The 21,735-nt window shown below is 33.6% G+C and overlaps 1 pseudogene; it reads left to right on the forward strand.

Moving 5' to 3' along the window:
* Positions 1-15,851: 15,851 nt before the first annotated feature.
* On the forward strand, positions 15,852-19,121 carry LOC107852890 (annotated as a pseudogene).
* The last annotated feature ends 2,614 nt before the right edge of the window (positions 19,122-21,735 follow it).

Here is a 21,735-nt window from a genome sequence, read left to right on the forward strand (position 1 = left end):
AAGTATATAAGGAAAAAACACCCGATTTTATTGGTTAGGGAGAATATGGGAGTGTCTGTTATTTGGAGAAGTCTTTATATGGTTTGAAGTAGATTCATCGGGCTTGGATTAGTTAGTTCTGAAATTTGGGTTGAAATAAACAGCTTGCACTATCCTTCTAGTTGTATATGTTGATAACACTATTATTATGATCATATGAAGTAATTATATGGGATCTCTTTTCTTAAGTTTTCACTTACTGGTTTCATACAAAAGACTTAGGCCAGTTGAAATACTTTTTGGGAGTAGAAGTAAATAGAACCTTGAATGTAATTTTTCTATCTCTGTAATTTTTCTATCTCAGAGAAAGAATATTCTTGACTACTTGTAGAATTGAAAAGTTAGCAACTAAAGCTTATAGTACTTCGATGGTTCTCAATGTGCATCTTATGAAACATGATAGGGATCCTCCTGATGATCTGTTGTTCTATGTTGTGATGATGACTAAGAAATATTCAGGGACCAGGTACGTTATATGCTTTGCTGAAAGATAGTTGTACATTATCACACTTCGAATATTTTTGTCCTATAGCATAATTATTGTGCAGGTGCACAGTGGACAGCAATAGACCCCTGGTCCAATCAAGATTCCTACGCTCCTATATATAGAAAAAGATAGCAATATTGTAAATGAGTTTTTGCAATCTGATATTTCTCATGAAGGCAGCAAAAACCCTTTGGGCTCAAAATCTAAAATTTCCATTGCTTTTAGTTTTATTATTCTTGAATCATGCCCTAGAAACTGATTTACTCCAGTGTTGTGAGAAAAGTTTTTCTTTGTCTTTGAGTTTTTCTTAGGGATAATAGTTCGAAAAATACTTGTATTTTGCCTAAATTTCCAGTTGCGCATACTAAACTTTGAGAGGGTCCTATGGCCCTCTTGAATATTTTAAAAATAAAATTATTTGCTCCCCAAATATTGAGGTGACAGTGAGTGCATTTCACTCTCTTTGAGAGAGTGAGAATGAAAATTATAAATTAAAAATTTATTTTTAATATTTCTTTATATAAATATATATAATTTCAATTATTATTTTCTTTATTCAATTTCTTTCTTCTTCTTCTTCTTCTTCTTCTTCTTCTTCTTCTTCTTCTTCTTCTTCTCTCTCACAAAACTAAAAATCTTCAAAATTCATCAATGGTGTCTAAAATTAATCTCACATCTTTCTCATTGTCAAGGAGTCTCATCAATTTCATTTTCTTTTTTCTTTGACCATAACACATTTGCCACGTAAGATTTTGATTATTTTTTATTTTAATTTTCTTTTCTCTATTCACCAATGTTCAAATTTTCAAGAACCCATTTTTATTCTTGGCTTTGCCTCAAATTTTACCTTTCAATTGCAAGCCCCATTTAAATTCTAGTAATTTCTTATTAATCCCTCAATCTAATCATCCTAATGTGTTTTCCTTCCATAGAATTTTGACCCAAAATGACAAGAATAAGAATGGAGAAGAAAGTAACAAAAATTAATTTTAAATAAAAAATACACGTGTAAATATGAGATTGGCGCGTGTATTTCACCTTCTACTCCAAAATCGGGTATAGCATTTTGGGGAGGGGAAATTAATTCTTCTTTAAAATAATTCAGAGGAGTAATAAGATTCCCGCAAAGTTCAATATGTGCAACTGCAAATTTAGGTAAAGTACAGGTATTTTTCACACTATTATAGATAGAGTTACCTGGCTGTGTTGGATAGAGTTAGTTGACTTGGAGGGAGTTTTGAAGAGTTGTCTGGTGAAGGTTTGCAATAGAGTTATTGCAATTTTTATGACTTAGAGTTAAGTACATTTGAGTTTGTAATCAGAGTTGATTTGATCATAGTAGAGCTTGAGAAAGCCTATGAGGACAGGTCATGGTTTTTCCTCCCTTGAGCTGGGAGGTTTCCACTTAAAATTCATTTGTGTTGATTTTCTACTTTCCATTTTAGTATTCCTTATTAACTCTTAGGTACCTAGTCCCTCAGTGGTGGTGAATCCCTACATTTCAGTAATTGGTATCAGAGCGAGGTTCATTCTAAATGGTTAACACCTAGAATAGATCCTTGATTATGGATAAACTACTAAATCTGGAGAAAGGATGACCAACCACCAGACCACCCCGATTCAATGGTAAATACTAGATGGAAAACAAAGAATGTACAATTTTATCATGGCTGAAAATAGTAAGCTAATGAATGTGATACTTGATGGACCTTATGCTCATATGAAGGAAGCTAAGGAAGGTGAAATAACTAGGCTTCTTGCTAAAACTTGGAGAGAGTATAATGATGAAGATCATAGAAAGATTGAAAAGAATTTTAAGGCTAAAAAGTTATTAGTTGTGAGATAGGACCAGATGAATATAATCGTATTTCTACCTATGAGAGTGCAAAGGAGATCTAAAATTATTTGAAGATTGCTCATGAGGAAACGAGTCAAGTCAAGAAATCCAAGGTGGACATACTAACCACTCAATATGAAGTCTTCTCTATGAAGAGTGAAACAATTCAAGAAATGCACATAAGATTTACCTCAATCACAAACAAATTGCATTATCTAGGTGAGGTGATTTCACTTAATAAACAAGTGAGAAAGATATTGGGAGTTTTGCCTAAGTCATGGAAGAGTAAGGTTAATTCAATTTCTATGGCTAGAGATTGAAAACTCTCACTATGGATGAACTAATTGAAAATTTGAGAACTTATGAACTAATAAAACAACAGGATCAAGAGAAGAAGGAACCTAAAAGGGAAAAATCCTTGTCTTTAAACGCTTTAGAATCTGAGTCTAGTGAGGAAGATGAAGATGTTGTGCTAGAAACTTCATCAGGGTTATGAAGAAAAATGGAAATTTTCGTAAGAAGGGCAGCAACAACAGATCAATAAGTTCAATTAAGGTTTACCACAAATGTAGAGAACCAGGACATTTCATCAAGGATTGTCCCCTATACAAGATGGACTATTAAGAGTATCTGAAGTCAAGATGAGACAAACCAAAGAAGAAAGATCGGGTCCTTGACAAGTCTAGAAGGAAAGGTACAACTGATTATATAGTAAAACAAGCCTTAGCTATTTGAGAAAACTTATCAAGTAAGTCAAATGAATCAGAAAAGCCTAAAGATACCTCTATGATGGTTGTGGAAGATGGTGAAACTGTCTATAATTCTCTCTTTGCCCTTATGCCTAGATCAGATGATGAAAAAGATGATGAGGTAACTCTCTTTAAAATTAAGAAAAATTTGAATGACTGCACTTATAAGATGTTAAATAAACTTGCAAGTATCTTGATAGACTCTGTATGTGAGCTTACTGCTGAGAAGGATCTACTTGAAGATAAATTCGAAAATCTAGAATATGAAAAATTAGCCCTAATTATTCAGTTATCTGAGCAAGGAGAACACTCTATAAAATTAGATTCTGAAAATAATAAGATGTTGGAAAAATTGAGGAAGTTAGCTGAATTTGATGGAAAAAGAAAAGGGGACGCTAGCAATCTGTAACTTGAACTTAAGGAGATGTTGAAGAAGTCTCAAAAGCTTCTCATTTCTTCTCTTTAAAAGAATGATAAGTTAGAAAAGGTCTTAGTGCATATAAGAGAAGATCTTAACAAATCTATGAAATGGACTACCTTCTCATAGATCCTTGCTAATCTGACTAGTCAATGAGTGAATAATGGTAGAGATCTTGACAGTAAATATAGTAATCCTTTTCCTAAGTCTCAAAGCAAGTATGCTCATGTAGTAAAAAATCTTTTGCATACTAATTTTGGAAGATATGGTCACAAAAAGGATAAGTGTCAAGCAAGGATTAAAGCTTAGATAAAATCTGATAAGTGTTCTGCAGATGCAGTCACTTAGATGAGGACCTGTTCCCTTGACAAAATTCAGAAAGAATAGTCTCCCTGACTGGACTAATAAAGTTATGATTACTCCTTTATCTCCCTATTGGGAACTCAAACTCCCCAATTGGGAACTAAAATTAAATGGGTTACTAAATCTAACAAATGATCTTTGAATCAAGGAGGGAGTAAGGAAAAACAGTCAAAGTTGGTTTATGGATAGTGGATGCTCTAAGCATATGACTGGAAGAATTGAATATTTTTTATCACTCAAGGCATTTCAAGGAGGTGTATTTGGCAATGGAAAGAAAGATTATATTCTTGATGTTGGGAAGATTGAGAAATCCTTAAATCATACTATTCAAGATATGTACTATGTGGTTTAAAGTACCTTTCACTAACTGTGTTCCAAATTTGTGATAAAGGAACTGAAGTAAAATTCTTGTCTGGTTGGTGTACTGTTACTAGTTTGAAAATTGAGAGTATTTTTCTCAAGGATAAAAGATGTAAGAACATGCATGTGGTTGATTTAGACTTAGTCCTTGGACGTGAACTGACCTGCCTAAGTGCTCAAAGTGACAATATTGATCTGTGGCACATGATATTGGGCCATGTAAGCTCCTTTCTTCTGAACAAATAGGTCTTAAAGGACTTGATTTATGGTGTTCCAAAGTTGCAGTTCTCAGACACCATGATTTCTAATGCTTGTGTCTAAGAAAAACAAACCAGGTCATCTTTCAAGAAGAAGATCCAGGTAAGTATCACAAGACCCCTTGAGTTGCTACACATAGATAATGTGGACTTGTAAAGGTTTAAAGTAGAGGAGAAAAGAGTTACGTCTTTTGTTATTGTGGATGACTGCTCCAGATTCACTTGGACCTTGTTCCTAAGAACTAAGGATGAAACATATGAAGTCTTGATAATCTTTGCAAGTAAATTAAAGTAAAACTGAACAACAAAATAGTACGACTCAGGTTTGATCATGGAATAGAGTTTAAGAATGCCAAAGTTGAGGAATTTTGTGTTGAAAATGGCATTAGTCACAACTTATCAACCCCAAGAACTCCACAACAAAATGGAGTGGTTGAAAGGAAAAATAGTACATTGATTGATGTTGCCAGAACTATATTGATAGATGGTGGTATTACCAATAGAGTTTCTGTCATAAATTCGTTACTCTCACGATTTTATGAAAAAAAATTATAAATTTTTCTTTTTTATTTGACCAAGATTGATTTGTCACTTGACCAAGATTGATCTGTCACAAATTCATCAAAATGTTGTCACAACTTGTGATCGAATTGCTCCATCACAAATATTCTATCACAATTTGATCATTTTATTGTAGTAAAAATTTGAATTCAAGAGTGATGAAATTATATTTATAGGCTACTTCTCAACCAATAAAGCTTACAAAGTATATAACAAAAGGACCCTGTGTGGAAGAAAGTGTGCATGTTATCTTTGATGAAACTGGAAACATAAATAATCCTGCAGAAAATGATGACACAAATATGGAGAAACTAATACCAATTCAAAGGGATGGTTTAGCAGAAGCTAAGGTTTAAGAACAAAATACTCAAAATGGTGTAGCTACAGATAAAAAAGAAGGAAAAGAACAGGGTCCTCAGTTGCAGAATCCTAACATAGATGAGTCACAACAAAAAGCACAGGATAAAAAAAACTTAAGGACCTAGTTCCAGCAAACCTCAATAAACTTCAAAAAGATCAAATTGGACGCATAAGTCATCTCACCCCTTGAGAATTTGACCTCTTCATTGGAATTTGGAATACAAACAAGGGCACAACTAAGGAACTTTATGGAATTTTCAACTTTCATATCCCAAATTGAACCTAAAAATGTGAAGATTTCCCTCAAAGATGCTGACTGTATTTATGTTATGCGATAAAAACTTTAGCTATTTAAAAGGAGCAAAGTCTGGCACCTGGTCCCCAGACCTGCTGATAGAACTATCATTGGGACAAAATGGGTGTATAAAAATAAGTAAGATAAACATAAAAATATCATTAGAAATAGAGCAAGACTTGTTGTACAAGGATATAATCAGAAAGAAGGAATTGGCTATGATGAGACCTTTACTCTTGTTGCAAGAATAGAAGCAATCAGTATTCTTATTGCTTTTGCAGCTTAAATGGGTTTCAAGCTATTTCAAATGGATATAAAGAGTGCCTTTTTAAATGAAAATTTGAAGAAAACATTTATGTCAAGCAACCTTCAAGTTTTAAAGATATTGACCTTCCACATCATGTGTTAAACATGGATAAAGCTTTGTATGGGCTAAAGCAGGCTCATAGAGCTTGGTATGAAATTCTATCATAGAGCTTGGTATGAAATTCTATCAAAGTTTCTTATGAAAAATGATTTTAAGAGAAGGAAAATTGACAATACCCTATTTCTTAAGTCTAGAGGAAATGACTTATTGATTGTGCAGATTTATATTGATGACATCATTTTTAGAGTAACTTCTGAGTCCTTATGTCAAGATTTTGCCAAACTGATAGAAAGTAAATTTGAGATGAGCATGATGGGTGAGTTGAGCTTCTTGCTAAGGCTGCAGATTAAGCAAACTTCCCAGGGTGCTATGATTTGTCAAGAAAGATACATCAAGGAGCTGTTGAAGAAATTCAACATGAGGGATGCCAAAACCTATTGATACTCTCATTGGAACTAGATCCAAAATGAATACTGATGAACCTGATCTCTCAGTTAATGAAACCATGTATAGAGAGATTATTGAATTTTTGCTATATATTACTACTAGCCGGCCTAATATTGTGTTTAGTATGGGTATGTGTGCCAGATTTTAAACTTGTCCAAAAGAGTCTTATTTAAAAGCTGCCAAGAGAATTCTTAGACATTTTGAAGAAATAGGGGACTTGGTCATGTTCTATCCTTTTGGAGATAATTTTGATTTAGTTGGGTATGTTGATTTTGATTATGCTGGGTACTTGGTAGATAAAAAAATACCTCAGGAATGGATCATTTTCTTAGTTCACCTCTCAATTCTTGGGGTTCTAAAAAGAAAAATTTAGCTGTTTTAGCTACTATTGAAGCTAAATATGTAGTTGTCGCTTCATAAGAACCCTGTGAAAAACAAGCTAAGGCTAGGTCTGATTAAGATAAATTAACCTGCTAAGTGGATCAAATTCTTCAAATTTTCGCTATGATTAGGAGGCAAGTATCCTTGTTTAAATATATGCTAATTGGTCTAACTAAATACCATACCTTTGTAGGTATACATGAATGGTGAGCAACCCTTGAAGGAGAGATGATAAGACAAATATCAAATAAAGAAATTCTTTCAAGCAAGGGAGAGAACCAGCTCCATCCCACAGGTTAGTATCATGTGTGTCTTTTATAAAAGTTATATAAATGACTGTCGGAAAAAACACATGTCCTTTTTCGATTGTCTGAAAGTTGTCAAATTGCCTAAAAAAAATAAAAAAGTGTGCCTATTGGGACCAGACACGTCTCGTGTCCTTTAAGTTCAAATGTTGCACCTCTTTAACTCTTTAAAACCAAATCAAATCCCCTTTTTTACTCATTATATCCTAAATTATCTCTAAAACTCTAGCATAAAAATTTCTCTCACCTCTTCATAATTCCTTTCTTATTTTCAAAGTTTCCTTCCTTAAAACCTAAAATAGCTAACAAAGCTTCTCCTTTAAACCCGTCAAAAGAATCAACAATCATCCATTCCCCCACACCTTTCACTTTAAACCCACTCCTTATTCCCTCTTCATCATATGTGCTCATGGTGGATTTCACCATAGAGGAAACCTTTGAAATCGTAGAACCAAACCCATAAAGGGACATTGTTGTTGACACTAGTGAGGCTTTTAGTTCACCAATAGAAACTAATTCCCTACAATTGTTACTCCCTCAGAAACACCAAAAGTAGACACCCTCTCAGAAAATCCCAAAAGAACTAGGTTCTCCCACATTCTTAAAGTCTAATCCTATTTTTTCTCAGTTGTTTGGGGAGGATCTTCTCGTTGAAAACTTGAAGGACTAGGTTCTCCTACATTCTTAAAGTCCAATCTCATTTTTTCTTAGTTGTTTAAGGAGGATCTTCTTGTTGAAAACTCAAACTCATCTAGTAGTGTATTAGCATGAGAAGATTAGATGGCTGGTTGTCTTACTCTGTTGGCTAGTGCTCAAAGAGAGAGAACTGGTAAGTTGGAGGAAAATCTATTTAAGGAATCCTTACTCCCCACTCGCATTGAGCATCTTGATATATTTGTGCAACATCCTATGAGGGATAATGAGGAGGGGGAGGATGTAGACGACCTAAGATGGGCAATACAAAATCAAAGAGGGAGTAAAGAGAAAGGAAAAACTGGGTAACCTGAGAAAGTGGTAAAAACTTACACCACTGGAAGTGTGGAAAAGAAATTGATGGGAGATGTTATGAAAGCAAGCAAATCAGCCACAACTAAGAGGAGAAGGCTAAAAAAGAAAACCATGGTGATGAAGAAAATATGAAAGAAGTTGATGTGGAAGAAGGAAAGGAAGAAGTTGATGCTGATGTTGCTGTGTAAACTAAGAAGAAGAGAAAGGAAGTTTATGAAAGAAGAATGATCAGGTCCTCCTAAACAAAACCATTGTCTGATAACCCAAAGAAATATATTGCAGTAAAAAGGAAAATGCCTGAAGAACCTGGTACTGTGGAGAAGAACTTGTCAGAAGAAGAAGGAGAAAGTGTCTTAAAAAAGGAAAAAGGTAGAAAAAAGGGAAGAATCTATCGAGAAAAGAAAAAAATGAGATACCAAAGTCTCAGAAAGTCTTATTTTGAATGGTGTTTGTTTCAAGGATATTTAAACAACTTGAAATGGTAGAACTAGTGTAGTATGTGAGACTCCAGGGTTATTTACATCTCTTTGAGGAGCTAGTAGCCTCTGTGTTTGAGAAGAAGGTCAAAGAATTTTATTACGCTATAAAATTTGTTGAAGATGGGTTGACTCTGTCTGCCTTAGTTTAAGGCAAGAAAGTGAATTTAGATTAAGAAATTATAGGTAAGATTTTAGATATTCCTATTATTAGAGTGATATTTGTGCAGAAACAACAACCTTCAGTGGAGTTCATGAAGGTTGTTTCTAAGGTGGGTAGAACTTCTATAGTAGGTGTGAGAAAGAAATTCCTAAAAGGGGAGTTCCAATTGGTGTATAAATTTGTGAACAAGGTGGTTATGCCTAGGTCAAAAAAGAGGATTGTAGCTTCTACAATTGATCTTTTTGTAATGGAATATCTAAGCAAGTTTGAACTTGTGAGTCTGCCAGACTTGATGATTGAACAAATGTACAAAATTATACATGTTAAAGAAAAAAATCATGGGATGCCCTATGGGTATTTTCTGAATAGAGTGTTCAATCACTTTAAAGTTGTTGGTAAGAAGGTCACACTTGATATTCTAAGCAAATTTTCACTCTGAACATACTAATTAAAAATGAATATGTTGAAAGAAAGGTGGGGACATGTCCCAAGTGGCTGAGTTGATTATTACATTAAGTTTAGAAGTGAATAAATTGAGCATGCAATCGGCTACAAGGAAATCTGAGATCACACACCTCATACTAAGGAATCAACAGATGTCTTCAGAAGGACCTAGTGCTTTAGAGGAACTGAAGGCTGAAAATGGAGCATTGAGGGCACAAATTAATGCTTTAACAAGAGAGGTCAAACAATTAAATGTTGAAGTAAAAGACCTCACTAAGAAGCTTCTAAATTCTCATATTTATTCTATAGAGAGTGCAAATAGAGATATTACTTAGATCCCTTGCCTCAAAACCTCCACCTTCTTAAGTACCCCTGTTGTTTTATCCCTTGAGTCAGTTGCCTTTAATTGTTCCAGTGGTTTTTTTTTTTGTAAAATGTACTGTATGGTACATATCCTGTTATTATATAAATGAAACCTTTGTTTATGTTTATTATCTATCTCTCTTTTATAAAGTTGTTTATTCATGTTAGTGTTGCCCAGTGGCCATGAGTTAACATGATTGTGCTAATTGTTAAACTTGATTTACTATCCTAACTTTTTATGATGCCAAAAGGGTGAAAATGATTTCACTAGGTAGGGCATAAGAAGTGGGGACCTTTTCTTCAGTACCGTAGAGTATTGATGTTATTGATAGGGGAACTGGTGGATAAGAAGTGTTGTTGATAAGAAAAATTTAAAATGGATCTTGAATTCTTGAAGATATGTTGAAACAAAAGGGGAGTTGAGTGCACATTAATGAATTCAATTTGTCATCATCAAAAAGAAAAAAATTATTGTTCTATATTTTTATAATGACTAAGAAATATTTAGGGACTAGGTCCATTGTATGCTTTGCTGAAGGACAGTTGTACACTGTCGCACTGTGCATAGTTTTGTCCTATAGCATAATTACTGTGCAGGTGCACAATATAAAATAATAGACACCTGGTCCAATAAAATTCCTATCAAGATTCCTACACTCCTTTATATAAAAAAAGGAGTAACATGGTAAATGGGTTTTTGCAATATGATATTTTTCATGGAGGCGGCAAAAACCTTTTGGGCTTAAGATCTGGAATTTTCATTGCTCTTAAATTTATTATTCTTGAGTCATTTCCTAGAAACTGATTTACTCCAGTGTTATGAGTAAAGTTTTCTCTTTATCTTTGAGTTTTTCTTGGATAGAGTTACCTAAGCTGTGTTGGCTAAAGTTAGTCAACTTGGAGGAATTTTTGAAAGAGTTGTCTGGTGAAGGTTTATAATAGAGTTATTATAATTCTTAGAACTTAGAGTTAAGTCCATTTGCGTCTTTAATCAGCGTTGATTTAATTATAGTGGAGCATGAGAAAGTCTATGAGGACAGGTCGTGATTTTTCTCCCTTGAGTAAAGAGGTTTCAACATAAAAATCATTTATGTTGATTTTTACTTTTCATTCCTATTTTACTGTTCCTTATTAACTTTAAGGACCTGGTCCCTCAGTGATGGTGAACCCCTACATTTCAACATGATCTATAGAGATACAAGGGTTAGCTAGAAAATGAAACTCTGTGACTCATCTAAATATTGCTTTGTGATAAGTAATGTTAGTCAATTCATTCTGTGCCTATGGTTAAACATTGGGCAACTTTGGAACATATTCTATGTTACTTGAAAGAAGCCTTTGAACTTGACATATTGTATTGTAATCACAAGCATACTTGTGTTAAGTGTTTTGCAAATGCTGACTGGGCTGAATCTAAGATTTATAGAAGATTTATTACTTGTTATTGTATCTTTGTTGGAAAGAACTTGGTATTGTGGAAGATTAAAAAATAAATTATTGTATCTCAATCCAGTGCAGAATGAGTATATAATTATCAACTATGTCACACTTTACAGATGAGATTATATGGGTAAATCATTTGTTAACTGAAATCGGGTTGAAACATCAGGCGCCATGAAAATTTTTGTATGATAATCAAGCTTCTCTTTAACATACTGCATCAAATCAAGCGTATCGTGAAAGAATTAAATATATTGACATTGACTGTCATTTTATTCGTTAAAAAATTTAGAAAAACTTGATTTCCTCGGGCTACGTTAAGATAGGAGAGCAACTAGTAAATTTTCTCACAAAGGCATTAAATGAAACTCAAGTTCATTTCCTTTATAACAAGCTGGACCTGATCAATATCTATGCTCGAGGGGTAGTATTACAAAATGTATATAGATTTCTCTGAAGCATGATCAATATCAATGCTCCAGCTTGAGATGTACTGTTACAAATGTATATGGACTTCTCTTCTAATAATCTACATAGGCACATTGACGTAGCCGATTTATGGGAATCCTTCTTTATTTTTTTTCTTAGTTAGCACCTAATGTAATGTATTTATTTATTGCTTATCTATTGGAATAAGACAATTTCTTCCATTCGATTACAAGGTACTTAAAAGCTATGTTGCTCAGATTCTCCAAAAATAATGTCGCACCCGTGCTGGACCCTACTAATACATTTTTTAGGATTCAACACGGGTGTAATGACACTTTTGAAGGATATCAACAAACATAGATAAAGAGCAGTCGGTACTTTTAAGAAGTTCATCGTTCATTTTACTGGGCACCTGGATTGAAGTGATTCTTGTTAAGGTTTTTGCCCTGATTTTCCTACCAAAATTAAGTTTTACTTTTTCTTAGAAAGAAAATAAAAGTAACCATAATTACTTTTATTTTCCCTTAAATGAAAATATAAAATTTTTTCATATTTGGCAAATCTCTTTCTTGGAGGAATGATTTTGGACCTTTGTAAATAGAAAACACCCCTTCTCATACCATACACAATAACATCTACAATGTAGTCATTAAAGAGTTTTTGTTTAGGGAGAGATTTTCTCCCAATAGGTTTTATGTTTTTCAATATAGGTTATTTATATGTAGGTCGTTTGACCAAACCATATTAATAATATATATTTTTAGTATTGTTTTCTTTGTCATCTGATTTATCATCTCTATGATTTGCAAATTAATAGCTTCCGCATTACGCCCTCTCGATTTCTAACCCAACAAGTGGTGTCAGAGTCTATGGTTCAAAGATCAGATGATTCGATTGAGGATATTTTAAGGTTAAAGTTGCAATAAATTTAATGATAATGAAGATATATGTCCAAAAACTACATGTGAAGACGATTGTCCATCATATTTTCAACAATCCTGCTGCTAATCCATCTTTAAAACCAAAATCAATTTTCAACCCATGTTTATGGGCTCCAACTTTCAACCTTTGCTGACTTTTATGCTTGGGCTTCTTTCAACTCGTGCATTTACTTTTAACGCATGAGCTCCACTCTTAATCTGTGCTCACTTTCAATGCACAAAGCTCCACTTTCAACTCTGTTTACTTATAATATATGGCTCCAATAATATCAACCCATGTTTTTATTTTTAACGTATAGGGCTTCAATTTTCAGCCCATATCAACTTTTAATCATGGTAAACAGCAGTGATATATGAAGATCGTTGATAGATGAAGATCGTATGAAGAAGGAGGATCAAGAATATTTTGCCAGAAAATCAAGCCAAAAATAGGAGATTTGTTAGGATTTTTGCCCTAATTTTCTTACCAAAATTAAGTTTGACAAGGAAAATAAAAGTAACCATAATTACTTTTATTTTTCCTTAAATGAAAATATAAAACTTTTCCATATTTGGCAAACCTCTTTCTCGGAGGAATGGTTTTGGACCTCTGTAAATAGAAAATACACCTTCTCATACCATACACAATTGCATCCACAATATAGTTATTAAAGAGTTTTTGTTTAGGAAGAGATTTTCTCCCAATAGGTTTTATGTTTTTCAATATAAGGTTTTTTATATATAGGTAGTTCGACCAAACCATATTAATAATATATCTTTTTAGTATTATTTTTTTTGTCATCTGATTTATCATCTCTATGATTTGCAAACTAATAACTTCCGCTGACGCCCTCTAGATTTCGAACCCAACAATGATGAGATATTACAAAAGTTGAATACCCAACTTGTTTCATGTCAATAAGCTAAGAAGAGCAGTCAAAGAAAATTTATGTGGCCTGGATTTTTCTGAGAATAGTCAAAGAAAACTTTTTGCAGCCTGGATTTTTCTCTTCCGTGGAGTTGCACGTTTCTCATGACCCTGCAAATGGACAATGCGAGATATTTCGTATAGTAGCCAATTAGAGCTCTATCTTGTATCCAACAAGTACATGAGGAAGGATGACTTGCTGCAAAGGTGATAAATATGGTATCTCTGACACCTTACCGCGAAGAATCTAGAATGGTCACAAAGAACTGGTATAGACTGGAGCTGAGGGAAAAGAAGCTACTTCTTATTATTCCATTTCTTATATTTTATGTCCAATTCCCTTTATCGTTTTCTCAACTTACTGAAAGTTTCTATTACTTGATGCCACGATGATGTATTTTATGTCATAGTTTGAGCAAGTGATACATGTAATGGTGTAGATATAGAGAGAGAACTTAGAGGAGATACCAACAGGTAAGAGAATGTCAATAGAAGAACCAATTAAACTACAAGGAGGTAGTAAAGGTAAAATTCTAAATATAGCAGCACATGACCCACAAATGTGGGATACAGTGATAAATTTATGGAAAGAAATAGTAGCAGCAGATTACTTAAGACATTATACAGAAACAGATACGAAAACAATGTATAAATATTTGAAAACCTTTTTGGGAAATCTGCAAAAGCCATATGGGAAAGTTTTAAAACAAATTGCCCATATGATTTCCAGGTTTTATTAAGTATGGGACCAAACCCCTATAATTTCACAAACAAAATGTATATGTTATTAATTGGAAAAGATTCAAACAGTGGATTATTAGCACTACAAAAAGAAGCATTAATAAAACTAGACAATTAAGTATTTCACATTGGGTATATATAAAGAAATTTCTACAAGACTATTTTTATTATTACACTGTCAGCGGAAACACTTTTAATGAAGAATTAGGCAAAAAAGTATTCAATAAATTACCTGGAGCTTTAGGAAGAGAAATAGAAGATAGATGGTATAAAAGAGATGGTGTAGTAGCCAACCCAAATCTAAAATGGACAATAGGGCATAGAACACAACATATAATGGATATACTAACAGAAAAATGTACAAACATACAAATACAAAAACTATTAAAAAGAAATGAAATAAATTTCTGTAAATCTGTTATATACACAACCCAGAGTTATGATCAGAAACAATATAGAAAATATAAGAAGAAACATAATCAGAAATCATATAGTCGTAAACAATACTTCTTAAGAAAATCAAAAGCTAAAAAACCGTGGTTAAATAGAGATAGACATGTTAAGAAATATAGAAATGATAGAAACTATAAAAATAAATTAGAATGCTATACTTGTGGAAGCATAGACCATTTAGCTAATGTATGTCCTAAAAGAAATAATAATAGAACTAGAAATTCTCAACTAATAGAAGACTTTCAAGAAACTTTACTAAGTGTAGACGAATACATGTCAGATACAGAAAGTATATACTCAATAATAAGTATTGATATAAATGATAAAGATAATCCTAAATCTGATTCTTCAGAATCAAAAGAAGATAACTTAGTCAATGAACTAGGACAATATATATATATATATATATAGTGTAACGTTGGTTGATTGGTCGAAGAGAGGATCTTTTCTTATGTTTATAACCAGAGGCTGATCCAATATTTAGACCTGATGAGTTTAATCTGTAATATTTAGACTTTAACTCATTGTACTTTTGAAATTAGGTTCGAAATGTTTTGTTTTTTGTACTTTTCATTGGATTTTCGCATTCACGATATTGCTCTCTTTAAAAATAGTACGTGTTTGTGTGTGACGATCCTTCAAAAGCTTACTTTCTTGTAAAAGCCATATAACTTCAGGTAGCAAGAAACATCATAACTTTTTTGAAGCTTAGGCATCTGGCCGTTCCGTTTTTATTGCTTACCTGAATATTGATTTTGTTACCCCATCCACTTGGCCCACGTTTTTTTTGGCATTATGGAAACATTTTGTGCTGCAAACTGTACCCTGAAGGAAGTTCCAAGACTTGAAGTTGTTAAAATGTTTCCAATTACACCCTGAAGATTACTTAGTGTTGATGTGATTTTATTATTTTCTACTTGGTGAGATTTCTTTAGTTAAACCAGCTACTAAAAGGGTATCTCGGTATCTCGATATGCATGAAAACTAAGATTCCATACGAAATAGAACCTCTAAATTAGTATCCTTTAGGGGTGCAAATGAACGGTTTGGGAGAGCTTAGGTGGGTCAAAATGGGCTGAATTATTAAACAAGTCATTGCTTAACCTGCCCAACTTGGCCCAATTTTTGTTCTTTCTTTGTTGGAGATACCAATGACTATTCTTGATCAAATATTTACAAAAATATAACAAATTTATCTAATTTTACAATCAAATTATTTTTTAGTCTTATGTTTGCTTTCGGTAGACTTTTCAAACTTGAACTGGAGTGCCCACAGGAGTGGAGGTTGTCAGGAGAAACTTACAAATCATTTCATATAACGTTGAGGCTTGGTTGACTAACATTGATACGACTACTGCAGATGTGGCAGGTGTATTGCGAGGTAAACTTGAGGTTGAAAGTGGTTGTTTATATGGTAGGCGTCCAAATTTGAAGTCACGATTCTTGCTGAGTAAGAGACCTAAGAGAATTGCACTGGATGTGATCGATCTTCAAACTGAAGGCAAAGATTATGTTGATTTCTCCTATGTTGCACCACCTGCAGCCAAAAATTGAACCTATACCTAGTTATAGTGACGAGGAGTTTGAATCCAGAAGTATGAAAAAGGTCATGGAAGCTTTGAGAGGTGAGTGTGTTGTTATAATTGGGGTATATGTTATGGGTAGTGTTGGAAAGACAACACTGGTTGAGGAAATCAGTCAAAGGGTGAAACAAGAAAGGTTGTTCGATGAGGTTGTCATGGTAACTATCACTCAGAAACCAGACTTGAAAAGAATTTAGGGTGAGATTGCAGTAGGAATGGGTTTGAGGTTAGAAGTGGACAATTTGTGGAGTCGTGATATCATTTGTGTTCAAGGTTAATAGGTCAGGACCTTGTTGTCCTTGTAATTTTGGATGATGTTTGGGAGGCTCTTGATCTAAATTAACTAAGAATCTCAGTGGTAGCAACCACAATCATCGGTGCAAAGTGACATTGAGAACACATCTCCGAAATGTTGTTAAAATGATGGAGGCTCAAAAGATCATGGAATTGGAGCCTTATATGAAAATGAGAAGTGGATTCTATTTAGGAAGAAAGCTGGTAATTCATTTAACAGTCTTTCTTACACAGCAAAAGCTGTTGTGAAAGAATGCAATGGACTTCCAGTTCTGTTATTACAATTACATGAGCTCTAAAGTGTAAAAGCAAGCCTTCATGGGAGGATGCCCTTAAACAATTACAAATATCTGTATCAAAAATCATCCTGGAGTGCGCATGAAAGTTTATCAATCTCTAAAGCTAAGCTATGATTACTTGGAAAGTTATGATGTTAGGTTCTTCTTTTTGCTATGTTCCTTATTCGAGGAATATAGTGATATTTGTCCTGAAGAATTACTTAGTATGGAATGGGGCTGGCCATCTTTTTGGAAATTTAAGATTTAGAATAAGCAAGAAAAGGGGTGTCATCTATTAGAAACATTGAAAGATAGTTTCTTGTTATACCAAGGCATCCTCGAAGGTTATGCTAAAAATGCATGATGTGGTTCGTGATGTGGCTATATCAATTGGGTCTGTGGGCAAGTATGTCTTTATTGTTTGTCATAATATAAAACTCTAAAGAGTTTCCAAGAAGAACTTACAAACAATGCACTCACATCTCAATTGTAGCAAAAAGACTTGATGAGCTTCCTAAAGCAAGATTTTTGCCCCAAGACTTGAGTTTCTAATGTTAACACTCTATGAAAAGCCATTCAAATTACTGGATGACTTTTTTGTTGAAATGAGTATAAACTCAATCTCAATGTCAGAATGTTTCAAGTTTGAGGGACCCAGATATGGGTACCCCATTCTGCTTTTCCCGCCCTTGTTAGATAGTTGTCAAATCTGAGGATGCTATTTCTGATTGTTTTAAGGTTGGATGACACTATATTGGCTAACTTGTCATTGTATAAATTCTCAGCATTAGAGATTCTCATTTGAAGGTGCTGCCCCCGGAGATAGGAAAATTGACCAATCTTATTATGTTAAGAATTTAGGAATAAGGAAGTAGAACTTAAAAAGGATTTCAGCAGTAGTCCTATGAAGACTAGTTCGATTAGAGGAACTATATACACAACCTTAGAACATTGTAGTTCCTCCACCTTGAAGAAGTTGGAATCCTTATCAAAGAGATATGTTGTGATCCACCTCTATTAGAATTCTTTGTGAAACTTGGACGTCTTGTTACATGTGATCTGTTCTCGTTGACACATTTACTGAGGATCTGTTGTCACATTAGTATTCTGTTCCCTAAACTTGAAAGGGTGGACACAACAGAGTGTGATAGGCAACAGTATCACTTTTGTCTGTCCTTGGCTAGGAATTTGTCAAAACTTGAAGACCTGACAAAAGCTTTCCCTGATGATGATGAAGAGGAGATCGATTGGAGGATAAATAACAAACTGGAAGGAATATGGTCCAGGTAATCAAGTTCCCCAATTTATATGAGATGCACCTTCAATTTCTGAAATGTCTTCACTCACTTTTGCAATGACATTGTTGAGGACATTGAACTCCCTCAGTTACGAATCATACACTTCATTGACTTACCTCAATTCAAAAATTACTAGCCTACACCCAAGAAAAGCAACTCTTCTATGGAAGCAAATCCTCTTTTTGATGAAGAGGTGTGCGTCTGTATATGCCATATCATGAACGTTTTCTTTTTCGAGTTTGCAATTGGAGTGTTTTTATGAATTAACTTAAATCAGGTTAGTTGTAATTCTAGTACCCTTCGGTTTAATTAGTTATTCACTTCATTTACAGGATGAGATATGGTTTGATTGTTTCTGTTTGTAATTGAATATATATTGAGTTTTCATTCCTTAGAAAAATGCAAGGCCCTTAAACTTTTCAGGTTCCTCTTCCTGTTGGAAAACTTTAAAGGGTTCGCCCAATATAATCTTGTAAATTACTAGACAAAGATATAAATACAAAAGAACGGTAGAAACACTAACCTTGTTGCATTGCAATAACTTGATTTGTTGAAGATCTTTTCTTAGGTAATCAATTGTATGATCTTCTAAGTTTTAATACGCGTTCTATATTCTTTTCTAAGATGGGGTAGAGAAAGAAAAATTTTGTACAAACTTAGGGAACATGATATTTATATTTTGACTCTTCTAAAAGGCACCATTTAATTATGTCTCTTTAGAAGAGGTACCTTTTCAATTAAGTTTTCATCATACTTATGAAAAGGCCCATGAGGTTTATCCTATTCAAAATAAAACGCTACTAATTAGATATTTACATTGTAGGCCCAAATACTTCAATACTTTATTAGATCATAAATTGAGCTTCTTTGGAGATAACATATCTATGTACAATATATTAATATATGAGTCCACAAAATAAAAATTACTAACAATCTCCCATTTGGACCACATATATTTTAGAATCAATGATCACAAATATCAGCAATACCAATGATATAGATCAGATATGAAAATTACATGTAAAATAATCTAAGTCATGTCTATTTTCAAATAGTCCTACCTTATGGCTTTAATAGTCCAAAATTAATTTATTACACCTTATGCAATACAACAATAGAAAGTTAATATATTTATTTTTCAAAATTATCAATAAACACACGAAATTCATAGATTTCATAAAACTTGAGTCTGTACATAAAATAAACTTTAACATATCAATAACATAAATAAAATAACAAACTTCCACTAAAATGGTTCATTATCAAGTTTGACAACACCCATATGAGCCACATGCACATGAAACACTTTAGGTGGCAAACCCTTCGTGAGCGGATCGACAATCATCAAGTTTGTACTAACATGCTCAATCGACACAAGACGACTCTGAACCCTTTCTTTCATAACCAGATGCTTAATGTCTATATGTTTTGATTTTGACGAACTTCGGTTGTTTCTTCGAACATAACTCAGCAGATTTGTTATCACAATAAATTTTCAGTGGCCTTTCTATACCATATTTGCATTTCAGTGATAAAATTTGTCAGTCATATTCCTTGATTTGATGCTTCATAGCAGGCCACAAATTTGGCTTCCATTGTAGAGGAAACTATTAATGTCTGTTTTACCCTTTTCTAAGAAACGGCTCCTCCAATCATCATGAAAACATAACCGGATGTAGATCTCCTACTATTAAGACATCCAGTAAAATTTGAATCAAAATACCCTACGATCTCTAAATGATCCAACATCTAATAAGTCAGCATGTAATCTTTAGTTCTTTGAAGATACCTCATAACCCATTTTGCAGTTTTCCAATGATTTATTCCCGAATTATTTAAATATCAACATTTCTACTATGTACGCAATATTTGTATGCATACAAACTTGTGCATACAAGAGGCTTTCCACTGCTGATGCATATGGAATTTTATCCGTCTCTTTCTTCTCTGTATCCAAATCTAGACATTGGTCCAAACAAAACTTATCAGCTTTTGCCACGGGTGTATCTCCTGGTGCATAATTTTGCATGCCAAATCTACTTATCACCTTATTAATATAAGTCTTTTATGATGGTTTAGGAATGTTTCTAGTGCGATCCCTATGGATCTTTATACCTAGAACAAAGGACGTCTCACCAAGATCTTTCATTTCAAATTTACTTGACGAAAATTTATTGGTTTCATGCAATAAACTTACATCATTGCTTGACAGAAGAATGTCATCTACATAAAGAGTAACATATTTTCTCCCACTGAACTTGAGATATATGCACTGATCAACAGTGTTTTTCTTAAAACTAAAAGAAGTTATCACGTGATTAAACTTCCCGTACCATTGACTGGATGCCTGTTTTAAACCATATATGGACTTCTTAAGTTTGCATATAAGGTACTTTGAATCTTGAGACTCGAAGGTTTCTAGATGCACCATGTATATTGTTTATTCAATGTATCCATTGAGAAATACAGTCTTTACATCCATTTGATGTAGCTCTAAATCATAATGAGCTACAAGTGACATAAAATTCTAAAGGAGTCCTTTAATAAAACTGGTGAAAACGACTCTTTAAAATCTATGCCTTCCTTTTGAGTGAATTCCTTTAGCAACTAAGCGTGCTTTATATCCTTTGATGTTAACTTTTGAACCACGCTGGGCTTTAAAAATTCACTTACAACCAATCAATTTTGATCTTTGTGGTAACTCAATAAGATCTCAAATGCCATTGTCTTTCATAGACTTCAACTCATCTTTCAAGGCTTTGACCCATTTAGCAGAATTTCGAGCTGATTTTTCTTGACTAATGGTTATAGGATCATCTTCCAATCCTATGTCAAAATCATGTTCTTGAAGATAAACAACATAATAATCCGAAATTTTATTTCTCCTTTCTCTGCTAGATTTTCTTTTAGGCACTTCAACTTGAGGTTGTTGAACATGAGGTAATATCATTGTGTTTTCTTCATAATCTTGATTTACAGGTTGAAACACATATGGTAAAATAATTTGATCATTTTCACTAGAATTGATATTATCAAATTCCTCTTCAAACACAATTTCTTTGTTTTGATTACTCCCACTATAACCAACATACAAAGGATCTATTTGAGGAATTGTAAAACGTAAAACCTATCGATCTTTCTCAGTAACCTACAAACTAGCAACAAACAGTTCTTGAATCCAATTTTTTTTCATTAGGCTTATAAGTCCTTGCTTTGGCTGGACATCCCCATACATGCAAGTGCCTAATTCTAGGCTTCTTACCAGTCCACAACTCGTATGGGGTCTTAGCTATTGCTTTGCGAGAAACTCTGCTTAGAATATAAACTGCAGTCCTTAATGCTTCTCCCCAAAGCAACTCAAGTAAAGAAGAATGACTAATTATACTTTTTTACCATATCCCTAAGATTTCAATTTTGTCTCTCAGCTACACCATTTTGACTTGTAGTCCCCGACATAATGTATTGAGATACAATCCCACACTCTATCAAATACTTTGCAAAAGGTTCGGAACGTTGTTCACCCGATCCATCGTATCTACCATAGTGTTCTCCTCCACGATCAGATTTGACAACCTTAATTTTCTTGCCTAATTGAATTTCAACTTCTGCCTTGAAAATTTTAAAACATCCAAAGATTGTAACTTCTCATGAATTAAATAGAGATATCCATAACGGGAGTAGTCATCTATAA

The sequence above is a fragment of the Capsicum annuum genome, chromosome 10 (genome assembly GCF_002878395.1).
Source record: "Capsicum annuum cultivar UCD-10X-F1 chromosome 10, UCD10Xv1.1, whole genome shotgun sequence".
Lineage (NCBI taxonomy): Eukaryota > Viridiplantae > Streptophyta > Magnoliopsida > Solanales > Solanaceae > Capsicum > Capsicum annuum.